Genomic DNA, 18,883 nt, shown 5'->3' with positions numbered 1-18,883 from the left:
CCAGACAATACTCTCTGTGACCTGCCTGTGAGAAATGATTTGAACCATCCAGTCCACAAAAATGTATCAGTAGCTCAATCAGAAGCCCATGGTCCATGGTATCAAACGCTGCAGAGAGATCCAGAAGAATTAATATTGAACAGTCACCTCTGTCTCTTGCCATCAGAAGATCATTTAACACACACACCAGGGCTGTTTCAGTGCTATGTCTTCCCCTGAATCCTGATTGGAATGGATCATAGATATCATGAGTTGTCAGGCTGGTTTCCAGTTGATTTGCAACTGCTTTCTCAATAACTTTTCCTAGAAAAGGAAGGTTTGATACCAGTCTGTAGTTCGTCATGCAGTCGGGATCTAAATTAGGTTTTTTAAGAAGAGGTCTAACAATTGCTTCCTTTAGAGGTCCAGGAAAAATGCCTGTCTGTAAAGAATAAAGGGGTTATTAATATTTAATCCAAATAATTTTTACAGGGTTTGCCCTGTATGGTGTATGTCAGAACTCTGGTATTTTGTGTATCCAAGTTAGAATCAATATGTGGTTCTGTGGTGGGCACACAGTGCCGGAAACTTGGTGGGGGTAGATAAGACTTGCGGATGAGGTACACAGGAAGATGAGGTTAATATTGATATGCTTTATTGTAGATTACATGAAATATACTGGCAAAAGAATCAGTTCAATATCTGGATTGCTTGAGCCGGACTGGAATCCAGCGAGACAACTGGAACTGGAGTCAGTTAATATCCGACTTGTTTGAACCGGCCTGGAATCCGGTGAGACAACTGGAACTGGAGTCAGTTAAATATCCGACTTGCTTGAACCGGCCTGGAATCCGGTGAGACAACTGGAACTGGAGTCAGTTAAATATCCGACTTGCTTGAACCGGCCTGGAATCCGGTGAGACAACTGGAACTGCAGTTCACATGAATTCACACTGATTAGCTTGCACTTGGACTGAGCTGTTTCAGGAATGCTTGCAGCAGCACACTCAAGGACACACTGGAAGATTATTTAACTTCAGGAAACTCAGCACAGGTGTTACTACTATGAGCTGGAATCACAGTGTTAGTATTGCTGCAGTGAGTAGAAATCACAGTGCTGGTAATACTTGCTTTGAGCTGAAATCACAGTGCTGGTAATGCTGCTAAGAGCTGAAGTCTCTGTGCTGATGATATACAATGAGCTGGAATCACAGGTAGTTTAAAGATCTTCAGGGCACAAGGAGTGAACCCTGAAGTCTGAGTCTAGACGCAGCTAGGAAGCGACGTTGTTCTGGACGATTTGCTAGGGCCCTGCTGGACAGTGATTGGGCAGTGGAATCATGTGACTGAACCGACAGCCGTGGTTGGTAGAGTTTCGGTCAGCTGATCATCAGCAACATGGCGGCGCCCAGTACCTGCGGTGAGCTGGAATGGAGTTCAGGGGTACTGGAGCCAGCACAGTGGGAAGCAGAACAAGTGGCGACATGACACCTGCAGGATCACCGGAGCCGGACTAGGCTGCGCACTGGTAAGATCTGTGACGCTAAGTCCCAATTCCTGACAGTGTAGAGGTATGCACTCCTTTGCTGCATTTTGTTATATAACTCCAGAAAAAAATGGAGAACAAAAATTTGGAGGATAAAATAGGAAAAGATCAAGAACCACTTCCTCCTACTGATGCTGCTGCTGCTGTTGTTGCTGCTGGGAGACGATTGTCATCCCAGAGGGAAAGTTCGAAGACCACTTGCACTACTTCAACTAAGCAAATGACTGTCCAACAGTACTTTACGAGGAAGATGAAATATGACAGCAGTCATCCTGTGGCAAAGCGGATAACTAAGGCCTAGACAGATATGTTGGTGTTAGACGTACGTCTGGTATCTGCTATTAGTGCAGTGGGACTGCAGTGCCAACCCTAGATGGTCCAGGAGTTTGTGCCGCACACTTGTGAAGCTTAGCTTAGTCATACAGCTACCTCATTGCACCTCTTTTACTTCTTTGCATCATGTGCTGTTTGGGACTATTTTTTTTTAAGTGCCATCCTGTCTGCCACTGCAGTGCCACTCCTAGGTGGGCTAGGTGTTTGTGCCGCACACTCGTGTCGCTTAGCTTAGCCATACAGCTAACTCATTGTACCTCTTTTACTTCTTTGCATGATGTGCTGTTTGGGGACTATTTTTTTTTAAGTGCCATCTTGTCTGCCATTGTAGTGCCACTCATAGATGGGCCAGGTATTTCTGCCGCACACTTGTGTCGCTTAACTTAGCCATCCAGCGACCTTGGTGCACCTCTTTTTTTCTTTGCATCATGTGCTGTTTGTAGACTAGTTTTTTTAAGTACCATCCTTTCTGCCACTGCAGTGCCACTCCTAGATGGGCCAGGTGTTTTTGCCACACACTTGTGTTGCTTAGCTTAGTCATACAGCTACCTCATTGCACCTCTTTTACTTCTTTGCATGATGTGCTGTTTGGGGCCTAGTTTTGGAATAGTGCCAGCCTGTCTGCCACTGCAGTGCCAACCTTAGATGGGCCAGCGGTTTGTGCCGCACACTTGTGTCACTTACCTTAGTCATACAGCTACCTCATTGCACCTCTTTTACTTCTTTGCATGATGTGCTGTTAGGGGACTATTTTTTTTAAGTGCCATCCTGTCTGCCACTGCAGTGCCACTCCTAGATGGGCCAAGTGTTCTTGACGCACACTTGTGTCGCTTAGCTTAGCCATACAGCTACCTCATTTTACCTCTTTTTTCTTTGCATGATGTGCTGTTTGGGGACAATATTTTTTTAAGTGCCATCCTGTATGCCATTGCAGTGGCACTCCTTTGTTTTGTTTGTGCTGCACACTTGTGTCACTTAGCTTAGTCATACAGTACCATACTGTCTGCCATTGCAGTGCCACTCCTTTGATTTGTTTGTGCTGCACACTTGTGTAACTTAGCTTAGTCATACAGCTACCTCATTTTACCTCTTTTACTTCTTTGCATGATGTGCTGTTTGGGGACAATATTTTTTTAAGTGCCATCCTGTCTGCAACTGCAGTGCCAGACCTAGATGGGCCAGGTGTTTTTGACGCACACTCGTGTCGCTTAGCTTAGCCATACAGCTACCTCATTTTACCTCTTTTACTTCTTTGCATGATGTGCTGTTTGGGGACTATATTTTTTTAAGTGCCATCCTGTCTGCCATTGCAATGCCACTCCTAGATGGGCCAGGTGTTTGTGACGCACACTTATGTCACTTAGCTTAGTCATAGTGCTACCTCATTGCACCTCTTTTTCTTCTTTGCATGATGTGCTGTTTGTGGCCTAGTTTTGGAATATTGCCACTCTGTCTGCCACTGCAGTGCCAACACTAGTTGGTCCAGGTGTTTGTACCACACACTTGTGTCGCTTAGCTTAGCCATACAGCTACCTCATTTTACCTCTTTTACTTCTTTGCATGACGTGCTGTTTGGGGACTATATTTTTTAAGTGCCATCCTGTCTGCCATTGCAGTGCCACTCCTAGATGGGCCAGGTATTTCTGCCACACACTTGTGTCATTTAGCTTAGCCATCCAGCGACCTTGGTGCACCTCTTTTTTCTTTGCATCATGTGCTGTTTGGGGACTAGTTTTTTAAGTACCATCCTGTCTGCCACTGCAGTGCCACTCCTAGATGGGCCAGGTGTTTGTGCCGCACACTGTGTCGCTTAGCTCAGCCATCCAGCTACCTCATTGCACCTCTTTTTCTTCTTTGCATCATGTGCTGTTTGGGGCCTATTTTTTAAATCTGCCATCCTGTCTGACACTGCAGTGCCACTCCTAGATGGGCCACGTGTTTGTGCCACACACTTGTGTCGCTTAGCTTAGTCATACAGCCACCTCGGTGCAACCTTTTGGCCTAAAAACAATATTGTGAGAGGTGAGGTGTTCAGAATAGACTGGAAATGAGTGGAAATGAATGTTATTGAGGTTAATAATACCGTAGGATAAAAATTACCCCAAAATTCTGTGATTTTAGCAGTTTTTATGTTTTTCCCCCAAAAAATCATCCAGATCCAAAACCAAAACCAAAACGCGAAAGGGTGGCTTTGGCAAAACCAATCCAGATCCAAAACACGAGCATGGAACCAGAACCAAAACCAAAACACAAAACACAAAAAATGCCCCCCACACATCTCTAATAAAAAATAATAATGTCAACCTATCACACCCGGCAGCCCATCAGTGACTTAGATGTTCCTGGCGGCTGCAGCTGCTCCAGTTTAGTTTCCAGGTCCCAGCAGTCATGTGACTGTTACTTCAGGGTCAGAGCTGTGTTCATCCAGCATTCTGGTAAGCATTTCTCCTCTATCTGTAACCCCTATCCCTCTCTCTACCGCCTATACCTAACGCCCCCCACTGCAACCTTGACCCTGACCTTTCCCTCCAGCCTACCCCTAAACATCCTGCCTGCAACCTAACCCTAATGTTGACATAACACATGTCAGCATTCTCAGAATGTCCACACTTTGTCTACATTTTTGCAAAGTCGACACCATAACTGTCAACATTGTGGTGTCGACATCTGAATATTAACAGTGTGATTTATCAAACTTTTAACTACATTCCTTAGATAGCATTTATCAAATACATTCTAGAACAGGCATTCCCAACCTCAGTTTTCCAGGCCCACTAGCAGTGCAGGTTTTAGTGATAGCCAGGCTTCAGCACAGATAGTTAAATCAAAATAACTGAGGTACTGATTAAGACATTTGTGCTCAAGCAAGTATATCACTAAAACCTGGACTGCTAGTGTGCCCCTGAGTATTACGGTTAGAAAGCCTGCTCTAGAAAATGATAGTTAGATGCTGTTGGTTGCTATGGGAAACTTTATAGAAAGTCTGATATCATCTCCCCTTAAGGTTGTCATAAACCAAGACCATTTGGGAACCACTGCCCTAAGGTATGTATACTACTACAGTGGTTCTATATAACCTAGAGGGGGAGGGGGTGCAATGCATTGTGCTCCAGCAAATATAGTGGAAATTATTTATTATAATATTGTATGGCAATATTCATTTTAAAAAAATGTTGAACAAATGATATTCATTAATATACTAATATTATAGTGATAAGGAAAGACTACGAAGAAGAAGACTAAGAAGAAGACTATGAAGAAGAAGACTATGAAGAAGAAGACTACGAAGAAGAAGACTATGAAGAAGAAGACGACTACGAAGAAGAAGAATACGAAGAAGACTACGAAGAAGAAGAAGAAGACTACGAAGAAGACTATGAAGAAGAAGAAGAAGTAGTAGAAGACTACGAAGAAGAAGACTACGAAGAAGAAGACTACGAAGAAGAAGACTATGAAGAAGAAGAAGACTACGCAGAAGACTACGAAGAAGCAGTCTACGGAGAAGAAGAAGACTACGAAGAAGAAGACTACGAAGAAGAAGACTACGAAGAAGACTACGAAGAAGAAGACTACGAAGAAGACTACGAAGAAGAGGAAGACTACGAAGAAGAAGAATACGAAGAAGACTATGAAGAAGAAGACTACAAAGAAGAAGACTACGAAGAAGAAGAAGACTACGAAGAAGAAGAAGACTACAAAGTAGAAGAAGAAGAAGACCACGAAGAAGAAGACTACAAAGAAGAAGACTACGAAGAAGACTACGAAGAAGAAGACTACAAAGAAGAAGAAGACTATGAAGAAGACTATGAAGAAGAAGAAGTCTACGAAGGAGACTACGAAGAAGACTACGAAGAAGACTATGAAGAAGAAGAAGACTACTACTACGAAGAAGAAGAAGACTCCGAAGAAGAAGAAGAAGACTACAAAGAAGACTACCCAGGGCAGTAGAGAGCCTGGCTGGGCCCAGGTACTTTTCAGGGGACGGGGCCATCATTGACATGTGGTGAGGTCAGAGACTGGGGAGGCACACATGGAGGTGGGTCTGAGTGCTAGGATCATGTCTCACCCCTTACTCACAGTAACACATATGGATCTCCTTTCCCTGAATGCTGGGACCCCTCGTGACTACTGTCAGTTGGGGACCTGGCAGCCAATCGGGAAGCGCCACATCATAGCGTTCTCCTGATTGCCTGTCAATCAGACTGGGAGTGCATAGGCTGTAATGGAGGTTTGCAATCCTCCATTATATTCAATGGTGGGAAATTTGAGGTTTGTGGTAGACCACAAGGTTAATTGAGGTAATTCTTGTGGCCAGAGATCAATAGTTGGGGGGTAATGTTACAGCTGCAGGGACCTACATAAATGTGTCTCCCGGCTGTGGCAATATCTCCCTGGCTACACACACACACACACACACACACACACACACACACACACAGAGTCCTGTTCCCACACTCACTCTAGATGCCTCACACACACACACAGAGCCCTGTCTCCACACTCACTACAGATGCCCCCCCCCCACCCACACACACACAGAGTCCTGTCCCCACACTTTCTAGATGCCACACACACACAGAGTCCTGGCCCCCCACTCACTTTAGATGCCACACACACACAGAGTTCTGGTCTCACACTCACTATAGATGCCACACACAGAGTCCTGTCCCCACACTCACTACAGATGCCACACACTCACAGAGTTCTGTCCCCACACTCACTATAGATGCCACACACAGAGTTCTGTCCCCACACTCACTATAGATAACACACACACATGCAGAATCCTGTCCCCACACTCACTATATATGCAACACTCACACAGAGTTCTGTCCCCACACTCACTATAGATGCCACACACACACAGAGTCCAGAGCCGGATTTAGGGGTAAGACCGCCCCTAGGCACAATTATATTGGCAATCCCGCCCCAGCACAATGGTATCAGAAGCTGAACATCCAACCCCACCCCCATTCCTCCCGACCCGCCTGTCCATCCGCCTTTCATCTGCTGATGCGGTGGCAGGAGGGGGGAATACCATTCTGTCATTCCACTCCACTGATACAGGGGAGGGGGGAACTGCTGTGCTGCTCCACTGATGCAGAGGAAGGGGCAGGTCCGGTTTTAGATCTTGTAGCCCAGTGCAAATGTTTCCTTTGGTGCCGCCCCACCCCCACTGAAAACAGGGAAAGTGCACACCAAAGGTCCTCTGTCACCAACCCGAGGCATCCTGCAAGTGTCCCGAGGCACCCCAGGGTGCCATGGCACACAGTTTTAGAACCACTGCCTTACACACATTATGCCAGGTAGAGATGCTTATACACAGTGCATCAGGTAGAGCCTCTTATACACATTACACAAGGTAGAGCCCCTAATACACACTACACTAGGTACAGCCTCTTATACACATTGCACCAGGTAGAGCCCCTTATACACATTGCACCAGGTAGCCCCTTACAGCATTGCACCAGGTGAGAAAGAGTGAGAGAGAGTGTGTGTGTGTCTCATGTGCCTAGTCTGAAAGATGCCACACACACACACACACACACACACACACACACACACACACACACACACATAATAGTATTAATTCACATTACACCTCACAGTATCTTTGGTTACTCACATTACACCACACAGTAGCGTCTGCTAGTCACATTACACAGCCCAGTAGCATCTGCCAGTCACATTACACAGCCCAGTAGCATCTGCTAGTCACATTGCACAGCACAGTAGCATCCATCAGACACGTTACACCACACAGTAGCATCTGCTAGTCACATTACACAGCACAGTAGCGTCCGTTAGTCACATTACACTGCACAGTAGCATCACGTTACACTACAGTAGCGCTTCTTTTACACTAATGCCATAATATCGCTCCTTATACACATTACATGTTGCCCACCCCTAGAACTGCCACTGACTGAATAAAAGGCATAACGATTGACAAGAACATTGGGGGTGGAGAGAGAGGGGAGAGTAGAGAGAGAGTGAGAAAGAGGAGAGAGAGAAGGGGGTGAGAGAGAAAGGTGGTGAGAGAGAAGGGAGAGAGAGACAGATCTTCTCTAACATCGTGGCTTTGACCTTCTCTGACTTCTGGACATGGTGCCCGCTGTGATCGCGGTAACTGCAGCTTAGCCAGCAGTGTGAGCCAGGCGGCCCGGCTAGAGAGGGCATGAGCTTACCCTGTATAAAAGGCAGGTGGGCGGGCGGCCGCGACACTGTACAGTGAGTGATGGTGGCTCACTCACTGTCAGCAGCGGCGCCTCCACTGTCCGGCACTCTACGCGGCTGTGTACCCCGTGTATGCTTCGGGTCAACGCTGCCTGCACCAACTTCCTGCCCCTTTGTCCCTGCACCAGATCCCTGCCTCTGTGTACGTGCACCAGCTCCCTGACCCTCTGTTCCTGCACCAGCTCCCTGTCCCTATGTCCCTTCATCAGCTCCCTGCTCCTGTCTCCTTGCTGCAGCTCCATACCCATGTCCCTCCTGCAGCTGCTATCAGCTCTTGTGTCCCTGCACCAAATCTCTGACCTGTGTCCCTGCACCAATTCCCTGATGCTGTATCCCTGCACCAGCTCCCTGCCCATGTCCCTCCTGCATCCCTCTGCCTTTGTGTCTCACAGCAGGTCATCTCCCTAATTTTCCTTCCCCCAGACCCCTATAACCTTCTTCTTGTGTGAGCCACAGGAGAAGAGGGCAGGGCGAAGGAGGACCGCCACCATGGAACTACTGGGATTTGGCAGGCAGGTGGGAGGGGAGGGCAGGGCGGAGGAGGACCGTCACCATGGAGCCACTGTGATCTGGCGTGGGGGGTGCTTGGCACTGTACAGTGAGTGATTATGACTCACTCACTGTCAGCAGTGGCGCCCTCCACTGCCCGGTGCTCTACACAGCTTCCATCCCACGTATGTGTCAGGCCGGCGCTGTACTCACCCCAGTCACTGTGCACTGGTGTATGCAGCTGGCACTTCAGGTCCCCATCTCTATCCTCCCCTGCCACGCTGCTCAGTTCCGATGTCTGCCTTCCTGCACTTCCTGTATTGGTCACATGACCAATCCGAGCTGCCCCCACACAGAAGTATGCCTCCCATTTCTCTATTCTAAGCAGCATAATTGGCCGATGTGTAGCCCAGCTCCACTGTACAGGCTGGCTCTAACAGTGTGAGAGCCGAGGCTCAGCTCCCGCTGCCTCATCTCTATCTCTCCCTGTATTTTAAGGAGTACTTCAACTCTGGCCTATTTTAACTATAAAAATGTTTGCATTAATACAAAGAAGATGCTAATAAATTATACATATCTTCTTTATATTATTGTAATCAATTGTACACTGAAAATTTTGACAGGGAGCCTGACAGGTGAGGCACTGCCTCCCTTGACTGTACGTCCCTGGTGGCCATGCACCCTTTGAAAAAAATACAGGGTTTTTCTTTATTTTTAAGCGCATCCCTGGCCACACTGCAGCCAAGCACACACAGCAGCATATGCAGTGCTGAGGAGACAAGCTGCAGCTGCTGCTGCCAGGAAACGGGGGGTGGGCACAGCATCAGACCTGGGCCCAGGTAATTAGTAACCTCCCACCCCCCTGTCCCTACCATTGTCTTCCTCCTGTGGACCCTGCATGCCCCATTTGGACACTGTATTCTACCTATTTTACTAGCTTGTTGTTAGTCAATTACAATTATCATTTGTGAAACTGTGCCTGAGTCACTGTTTGGAAGATAGGTTAAGGAGGCGTGAAAGCACATTCTATGAATGATAAGGTGGCATTTATTTAGTTTTTTAAAAAAAAGGTAATTTTTTTGTATGATGTTATCTTTTTTTTATACTGTGCAAAGTTGTAATATTCTGAGCTATTTATTATGATTTTTTTTGCAAAAGAATATTCAGTTTTTCAACAAATTGTTAATCAGGTGAACTGTAGGTGTAAAACTGCATCTGCTAAGCATGGCAGCTGGTGACAGGCAGAAATGTTATAGAACTCCTCAACCAGGCAATATGTCTACTTAAAAGCTATTTAGGATAATGAGGCAGTGGAAAGTTTTATCACTTGAAGATCAAATTAACACATTTTATAATTGTTGTAAAAAGGATTTACATTGTAAAATATACTGTATCTCTGCCAGTGATTCTTATGGTTTTACAGTTTATATCATAAAATTTGACTCAAGTAAAAACTTATTATGGCAAATAACATATTTGTGATTTCCCCAACATTATCTTTCCTGCTTGTTATTATGATTATATCTTTGTAAAGTTGTTGGGTTTTTTTATTTGCAAAAAAAAATACAAAGGAACTATTTTGAATGTTTTATATATATGTTTAATCTACATATCTATCTTTATATCTGGGTTAGGCTGGGTGACCGGTGGTCGGGATCCCGGCGGTCAGCATACCGATGACAGGATCTCGGCTGCCAGGATGCCAGCAGGGGAGCGAGCGCCACGAAGCCCCTTGCATGCTCAGTGGCTCACTGCGCTTCCCACAGGTTTTAGTCCCATTCTATGGGTGTCGTGGACACCCCACGAGTGGGAATAGCCCTGAGCCACATGCCAGCATCCTGGCGGCCTGGATCCTGGTGTCGTTATGCTGACTGACGGTCACCTGACTACATCCCGCTTATCTATCTATCTATCTATCTATCTATCTATCTATCTATCTATAAATCTATCTATCTACAGATGTAATAGTCTAAAGTTTATATTAGAGATGAGCAGTTCAGATTTGGAGAAATCCGACAGATTAAATTTGGGGTACTAAGGGGCATATTTACTAACATTATTTTTACAAAAAAAACTTTGAAAAAGGGTGTTTTCATACCCTTTTCACATTATTTTAGTATCACTCAAATGTATCTAAGGGCTTGTAGAGCAATGTTCATGAAAAACTGCTCCAAACCCCTTAATTCACTTTTTTTTTAGTAATCAGATCACATTTCCGATACTTATATTGGGAAATGCAATCTGGGCAAATTTACAAAAAACATTTGTTAAAAAAAAAAACGCAATGAGCCCTGTGATAATTATGCCATCTTCAGCTAGTGTTCTCACAGGGCAGCACTGAGAAATGCAGCATTCAGCACAGTTTTCTCTACCCCCCTGGCAGAGAAAGCTGTGCAGGGGCTGGGCTCTGGTGATCAGCTATGTGTATCCAATGAACACACAGGCTGATTACAGTTTTTTAAAAAGAAACGTACCAGTCCCAGGAGCTACAGTGCTACAGTGCAGGCTGCCGTTGGGGGGGGGGGGGGGGGGGGGGATTGTGACACTGAAGGTGGTAGTCACAACGGGGGGACAGGGTACTCGGTGGTGGAATATGTGCGGCAGGACATTGGGGTATTTTTTACAAAAAATACCCCGATAATGCTGCAGGGGGCATTCGCAGGTACAGTGCTTGCTGCATACTACGATAATTGATACATCCGATGTACTCAGTTATCACATTGAGAGTTTGGCCAATCTTATCACATCCCATCCTCATCTGAGGATGCAAATGGTGATAAATCAGCCCCTAAGTCATACCGAGTTATGGCACAGTTCTTTTGCCAAGTTCAGTTCTCAACAATAGGCAAAATTTTATTTTTCCCGAAAATGTTTGATCGCAAATGATTTGTATTGTATATAAGTCCCACTATTGTGATTTCAGGTGTTTTCTTAAATAAGGAGTACACGGAGAGAGTTGTTGGCTGTAGCTGTGCTTCAACAGTGGCCTTTGAAGAAAGCTGTAGGTAGTTGGAGTGGGTGAGCAGGGTGAAAAAAAGGGCACTTTAATATGTGTTTCTGTGATGGTCAAACACTAGCAAGTACTCTGCAATACAGGCTCATCCTGCTTGTTTGTTTGTTTGTTTGTATGTTTGAAAGTGAGATGCACTTACAATTTTTTCACAAGAATATCTAGAGTATGTATTATGTAGAGGGCAGAGACAGCACTGTGATTTGAAATTTAGCTGGTCAAATATCTAGTTTGCTCAGTGTTCTGCCTTGGTGGACAAAAAACCATAGACTTTTAAACTACATGTCAAAGAAAGAAAGGCACAGGCACTTCAGATAGCAATCTGTACAGGCTTCTCCTGCTTGTGGTTGAATGGCTGAGCTGCATTTACTGAGCAGTATTTAATTATTTCCGCCCCCTTCAACACAACACCCATTCTGTTTCTGCTGACGGTCATGGTATCATCATTTCAGCTTACTACCCCCGGGGTAGCGAGGTGCCCTAAGCCTTTATGCATCTAAGCTAGGGATGAGCGGGTTCGGATCTCAGAGATCCTAACCCCTCCTGAACTTCATGATCCGAGCCCGGATCCGAGTCCAGCTCGGGACTTCCCACCAGACTCGGATCCCAGATCGAGGCACAATGTCATCATTCCACTGTCAGATTTAGCGGGTTTTGGATTCCATATAAGGAGCCACGTATCGCTGCCATTTTCACTCCGGACTTGGAGAGTGAGAGAGACAGACCTTTGTCTCTCTGTGGGTGGTGGTATATAGGGGTGCTGGTGTCCTGTGCTGTCCTGGGGTGGTATCTTGTGCTGTTAGGGGTGTTGCTGTCCTGCGCTTTACAGGGGTGTTGTCCTGTGGTGTCCTGTGCTGCTGGGGTGTTGCTGTCCTATGCTGTATAAGGGTGCTTTGCTGGTGTGCTGTCATGTGGTATCCTATGCTGTTAGGGGTGCTGTTCTGGGGTGGTGTCCTGTGCTGCCTGGGTTGCGGCAGTCCTGTGCTGTACAGGGGCACTGTTCTGTGTGCTGTAAAAATAAAGGGGCACTGTTCTGTGTGCTGTAAAAATAAAGGGGTGCTGTGGCCCTGTCCGATGTGCTGTAAAAATAAAGGGGCACTGTTCTGTGTGCTGTAAAAATAAAGGGGTGCTGTAAAAATAATGGGGTGCTGTAAAAATAAAGGAGCACTGTTCTGTATGCTGTAAAGATAAAGGGGTGTTGTGGCCCTCTCTGGTGTGCTGTAAAAATCAAGGGGCACTATTCTGTGTGCTGTAAAAAAAAAGGGGTGCTGTAAAAATAAAGGGGCACTCTTCTGTGTGCTGTAAAAATAAATGGGCACTGTTCTGTGTGCTGTAAAAATAAAGGAGTGCTGTGTCCCTGTCCTGTGTGCTGTAAAATTAAAGGGGTACTGTTCTGTGTGCTGTAATGATAAAGAGGTACTGTTCCATGTGCTGTAAAAATAAAGGGGCACTGTTCTGTATGTGGTAAAAATAAAGGGTCCCTGTCCTGTATGCTGTAAAAATAAAGGGGCCTTGTCCTGTATGCTGTAAAAATAAAGGTGCACTGTTCTGTGTGCTGTAAAAATAAAAGGGTGCTGTAAAAATAAAGGGGAACTGTTCTGTGTGCTGTAAAAATAAAGGGGTGTTGTGGCCCTGTCCTGTGTGCTGTGAAAATAAATGGGTGCTGTGGCCCTGTCCTGTGTGCTGTAAAAATAAAAGGGCACTTTCTGTGTGCTGTAAAAATAAAAGGGTGCTGTAAAAATAAAGGGGTGCTGTGGCCCTGTGCTGTGTGCTGTTAAAAAATAAAGGGGCACTGTTCTGTGTGCAGTAAAAAATAAAGGGGTGCTATGACCCTGTTGTGTGCTGTAAAAATAAAGGGGCACTGTTCTGTGTGCTGTATAAATAAAGGGGTATAGTGAAAATAAAGGGTCACTGCTCTGTGTGCTGTAAAAATAAAGGGGTAATCTTCTGTGTGCTGTAAAAATAAATGGGCCTGTCCAGTGTGCTGTAAAAATAAAGTGGCACTGTTCAGTGTGCTGTAAAAATAAAGAGGCACTGTTCTGTGTGATGTAAAAATAAAGGGGCCTTGTCCTGTAAGCTGTAAAAATAAAGTGGCACTGTTCTGTATGCTATACAAAAAAGGGGTGCAGTAAAAATAAAGGGGCACTGTTCTGTTTGCTGTAAAAATAAAGGGTCCCTGTCCTGTACAATGTAAAATAAAGGGACCCTGTCCTGTATGCTGTAAAAATAAAGGTGCACTGTTCTGTGTGCTGTAAAAATAAAATGGTGCTGTAAAAATAATGGGGCACTGTTCTGTGTGCTGTAAAAAAAGGGTGCTGTGGACCTGTCATGTGCTGTAAAAATAAAGGGGCACTGTTCTGTCTGCTATAAAAAATAAAGGGCTGCTGTGGCCCTGTTCTGTCTGCTGTAAAAATAAAGGGACACTTTTCTGTGTGCTGCAAAAATAAAGGGGTGCTGTGGCCCTGTCCTTTGTGCATTAAAAATAAAGGGGTGCTGTAAAAATAAAGGGGCACTACTCTGTGTGCTGTAGAAATAAAGGGGCACTGTTCTGTGTACTGTAAAAATAAAGGGGTGCTCTGGCCCTGTTGTGTGCTGTAAAAAATAAAGGGTCACTGTTCATTGTGCTGTAAAGCTAAAGGGGCACTGCTGTAGCCCTGTCCTGTGTGCTGTAAAAATAAAGGGACACTGTTCTGTGTGCTGTAAAAATAAAGGGGTGCTGTGGCCCTGCCCTGCATGCTGTAATAAAGGGGTGCTGTGGCCCTGTCCTGTGTGCTGTAAAAATAAAGGGTCACTGCTCTGTGTGCTTTAAAAATAAAGCGGCACTGTTCTGTATGCTGTAAAAATAAAGGGGTGCTGTGGCCCTGTCCTGTGTGTTGTAAAAATAAAAGGGCACTGTTCTGTGTGCTGTAAAAATAAAGGGGTGCTTTAAAAATAAAGGGTCAGTGTTCTGTGTGCAGTAAAAATAAAGGAATGCTGTGGCCCTGTCATGTGTGCTGTAAAATAAAAATAAAGGGGCACTGTTCTGTGTGCTGTAAAAATAAATGGGCACTGTTCTGTGTACTGTAAAAATAAAGGGGTGCTGTAAAAATGGTATCCGTTTGGATGATTGACCATGTTAAGGTCGGCAGTCATTAGGTCAACCAATATTGGTCGACATTGACATGGTTGACATGGACATATGGTCGACACATGGAAATGGTCAACACAGGACAGGTCAGCACATGACAAGGTCAACATATGCTTTTTTTTTAATTAGATTTTTAACTTTTTCATACTTTACCATCCACATGGGCTACGATTGGGAATGCTAACCTGTGCCTAGCACAGCGGTAGCAGAGCAAGGCACTTTGCCTGCAGCATGGTGAGCGAAGCCATGCAAGGGGATGCAGTACACTAATTGGGGTTCCTAGTCATGATATGGAAAAAATGACACAAAAAAAACAGTTAAAAAATCCATGTCGACCTTTTCATGTGTCGACTCATCCCATGTCGACCATTTTCATGTGTTGACTGTTAGTCCATGTTGATCATGTCTATGTTGACCAATAGTGGTCAACCTAAGAGGAGGCTCCTACCACCATTTGAACACCCTCCTCAAGTGCTGAGAGGAGCACCGCCAGTCTAATTGCTGATATTGAGATTGAGGATGTCACTGTAGAAGTACACCAGGATGAGGAGGATATTGGTGTAGCTGGCGCTGAGGAGAAAGTTAACCATGAAGGTTCTGATGGTGATGTGGTTTGTTTGAATAAGGCATAAGTGGAGACAGTTGTTGGCCATGGGATGAAAAAGCCCATTGCCATGTCTGGGCAAAATACCAAAATATTCACCTCTTTGGTGTGAAATAATTTCTCCAAAAATCCGGACGACAAGTGTCAAGCCATGTGTTGCCTTTGTCAATCCATAATAACTAGGGGTAAGGACGTTAACCATCTAGGTACATCTTCCCATATACGTCACCTGCAGTGCATTCATCATAAGTCATTGTCAAGTTCAGAAACTTTGGGTAATAGCGTAAGCAGTCCAGTGACACCTAAATCCTTTTTTTCCTGTTGTATCCAAGCTCCTGCAATCCATACCAACAACTCCCTCATCGTCAATTTCCTCCTCAGTCAAGATCAGAAGTAGTCCTGCAGGCCATGTAACTGAGTCCTCTCCTACCTAGGATTCCTCCGGAAGATCCTTGAGTGCTACACCTACTGCTGCTGCTGCTGCTGTTGTTGCTGCTGGGAGTCGATCGTCATCCCAGAGAGGAAGTCGGAAGACCACTTGTACTACTTTAACTAAGCAATTGACTATCCAACAGTTCTTTGGGAGGAAGAGGAAGTATGACAGCAGTCACCCTGTTGCAAAGCGTAATACTGAGACCATAACAACTATGCTTGTGTTAGACATGCGTCTGGTATCCGCCATTAGTGCAGTGGGATTTAGAAAGTTTATGGACGTACTGTGTTCCCGGTACCAAATCCCATCTAGATTGTACTTCACTAGACAAGCAATTCCCAGACTGCACAGGGACTTTAAGAAAAGTGTCCTCAAAAATGCGGTTGAACCCACTGTACACTTAACCACGGAAATGTGGACAAGTGGAGCAGGGCAAACTAAGGACTACATGACTGTAACAGCCCACTGGGTAGATGTATTACCTTCCACAGCACCAACAGCAGTGGCACCAGCAGCAGCATCTCACAAATGCTAACTCATTCCTAGGCAGGCTACGCTGTGTATCACCGGTTTCTATAAGAGCCACACCGCTGAGAACCTCTTATAGAAACTGAGGGACATCATCGCACAATGGCTTACCCCAAAGCTCCTGGGGATTTGCGATATCTGACAATGCCTCCAATATTGTGCGAGCATTACATCTGGGCAAATTCCAGCACATCCCATGTTTTTCTCACACAATTAATTTTGTGGTGCAGAATTTTGTGAAAAATGACAGGTGCATGCAGGAGATGCTGTTGGTGGCCTGAAAAATTGTGGGCCACTTTCGATATTCAGCGACTGCGTGCCGAAGACTGGAGCACCAGCAAGCACTCTTGAACCTGCCCTGCTATCACCTGAAGCAAGAGGTAGTAACGAGGTAGAATTCAACCCTCTATATGCTTCAGAGGATGGAGGAGCAGCAAAAGGCCATTCAAGCCTATACATCCACCTATGACGTACAGTAGGCAAAGGAGGGGAAAAGCACCTGACTCAAGTGCAGTGGAGAATGATTTCTGTCTTGTGCAAGGTTCTCCAACCCTTTGAACTTGCCACATGTGAAGTCAGTTCAGACACTGCCAGCTTGAGTCAGGTCATTCCCCTCATCAGGCTTTTGCAGAAGCAGCTGGAGAAATTGAAGGAGGAGCTAAAACGGAGCGATTCCACTAAGTATGTGGGAGTTGTGGATGGAGCCCTTCATTCACTTTGCCAGGATTCAAGGGTGGTCCATCTGTTGAAATCAGATCACTACATTTTGACCACCATGCTCGATCCGAGGTTTAAAGCCTATGTTGTATCTCTCTTTCCGGCGGACACAAGTCTGCAGAGGTGCAAAGACCTGCAGGTGAGAAAATTGTCAGCTCAAGCGGAACATGTCAACAGCTCCTCCTTCAATTTCTCTTGCAACTGGGGCTGCAAGGAAAAGTATAAAATGTCCTAGCCCACCCACTGGCGGTGATGCAGGGCAGTCAGGAGCAAGTTTTGACATCTGGTCCGGACTGAAGGAGCTGCCAACAATGACTGACTTGCCTACTCTCACTGCATATGATGCTGGGACCGTTGAAAGAATGGTGGAGGATTATATCAGTGACAGCATCCAAGTAGGCATGTCAGACAGTGCTATTGTATACTGGCAGGAAAAAGAGGCAATTTGGAGACCCTTGCACAAACTGGCTTTATTTTACCTAAGTTGCCCCCCCCCCCGCCTCCAGTATGTACTCCAAAAGAGTGTTTAGTGCTGCCGGTAACCTTGTCAACGATCGGTGTAGGAGGTTACTTCCACAAAATGTGGAGAAGATGATGTTCATCAAAATTAATTATAAATTCCTCCAGGAAGACCTTTACCAGCAATTGCCTGCAGAAAGTACACAGGGACCTGTGATGGTGGATACCAGCGGGGACAAATTAATACTCTGTGAGGATGAGGATGTAACACTGAAGGGGGTGTGGAATCGGTGGTTGAGGATGAGGATGACATCTTGCCTCTGTAGAGCCAGTTTGTGCAAGGAAAGATTAATTGCTTATTTTTTTGTGGGGTCCCAAACAAACCAATAATTTCAAGCACAGTCATGTGGCAGACCATGTCGCTGAAATGATTGGTTTATTAAAGTGTACATGTCCTGTTTATACAAGCTAAGGGTTGGTGGGAGTTAACAAGGACAATTCCATATTGCACCTCTTTTTTTTCTTTGCATTATGTGCTCTTTGGGGCCTAGTTTTTAAAACTGCCATCCTGTCTGCCACTGCAGTTCCACTCCTAGATGGACCACGTGTTTGTGCCACCCACTTGTGTCTCTTAGCTTAGTCATCCAGCTACCTCAGTGCAACCTTTTGGCCTAAAAACAATATTATGAGGTGTGAGGTGTTCAGAATAGACTGGAAATGAGTGGAAATTAATGTTATTGAGGTTAATAATACTGTAGGAACAACAAAAAAACTAATTCTGTGATTTTAGCTGTTTTTATGTTTTTTTCAAAAAAATCCAGATCCAAAACCAAAACCCAAAACGGTAGTTTTGGCAAAATCAATCCATATCCAAAATACGAAAGGAGATCCAGATTCAAAACACAAAACCCGAAAAGTGTCCGGTGCACATCTCTAATCTAAACCTGATTCCTATCGGTGCAATATGCGGATAATGGTTATCACTGTAGAAAGGAGATTGGGCGTGATCTACTATTTTAGTACCACCCACCGTAATTGCAAGCTAAGCTGACCTAAAATACTTTGCTGTGTCTGAACGAGCTGCACCCCAAAGAAGACATCTTTTTCTGGTTTAAAAATAAAATCTCAAGTCTTTGAAATCAATTTAGATATTTCAAGGGAATATTGTGTGTGTTTGAACGACAGTTAATATCTGCCAGGAAGCGGTCAAAAACTATACTTGCTGGGTGTTGTTGCTCTGTCAACCCCAAAATAATAAGAGCGGAATGAAGATGTCTTTTTCTGGTTCAAAAACAATCCCAAGTCTTTTAATTTAAGTTAGACATTTCAAAGGAAGTTTGTGTTTGTGCTTGAGAGGCAGAGTATTTTACTGGATGTTTTGACACCATCAGCTGCACCCCAAAATAATAAAAGCTAAAAGA

The sequence above is a fragment of the Pseudophryne corroboree genome, chromosome 6 (genome assembly GCF_028390025.1).
Source record: "Pseudophryne corroboree isolate aPseCor3 chromosome 6, aPseCor3.hap2, whole genome shotgun sequence".
Taxonomy (NCBI): Eukaryota; Metazoa; Chordata; class Amphibia; order Anura; family Myobatrachidae; genus Pseudophryne; species Pseudophryne corroboree.
The sequence above is the reverse complement of the archived record's forward strand: the minus strand, read 5'-3'. Positions refer to the sequence as shown.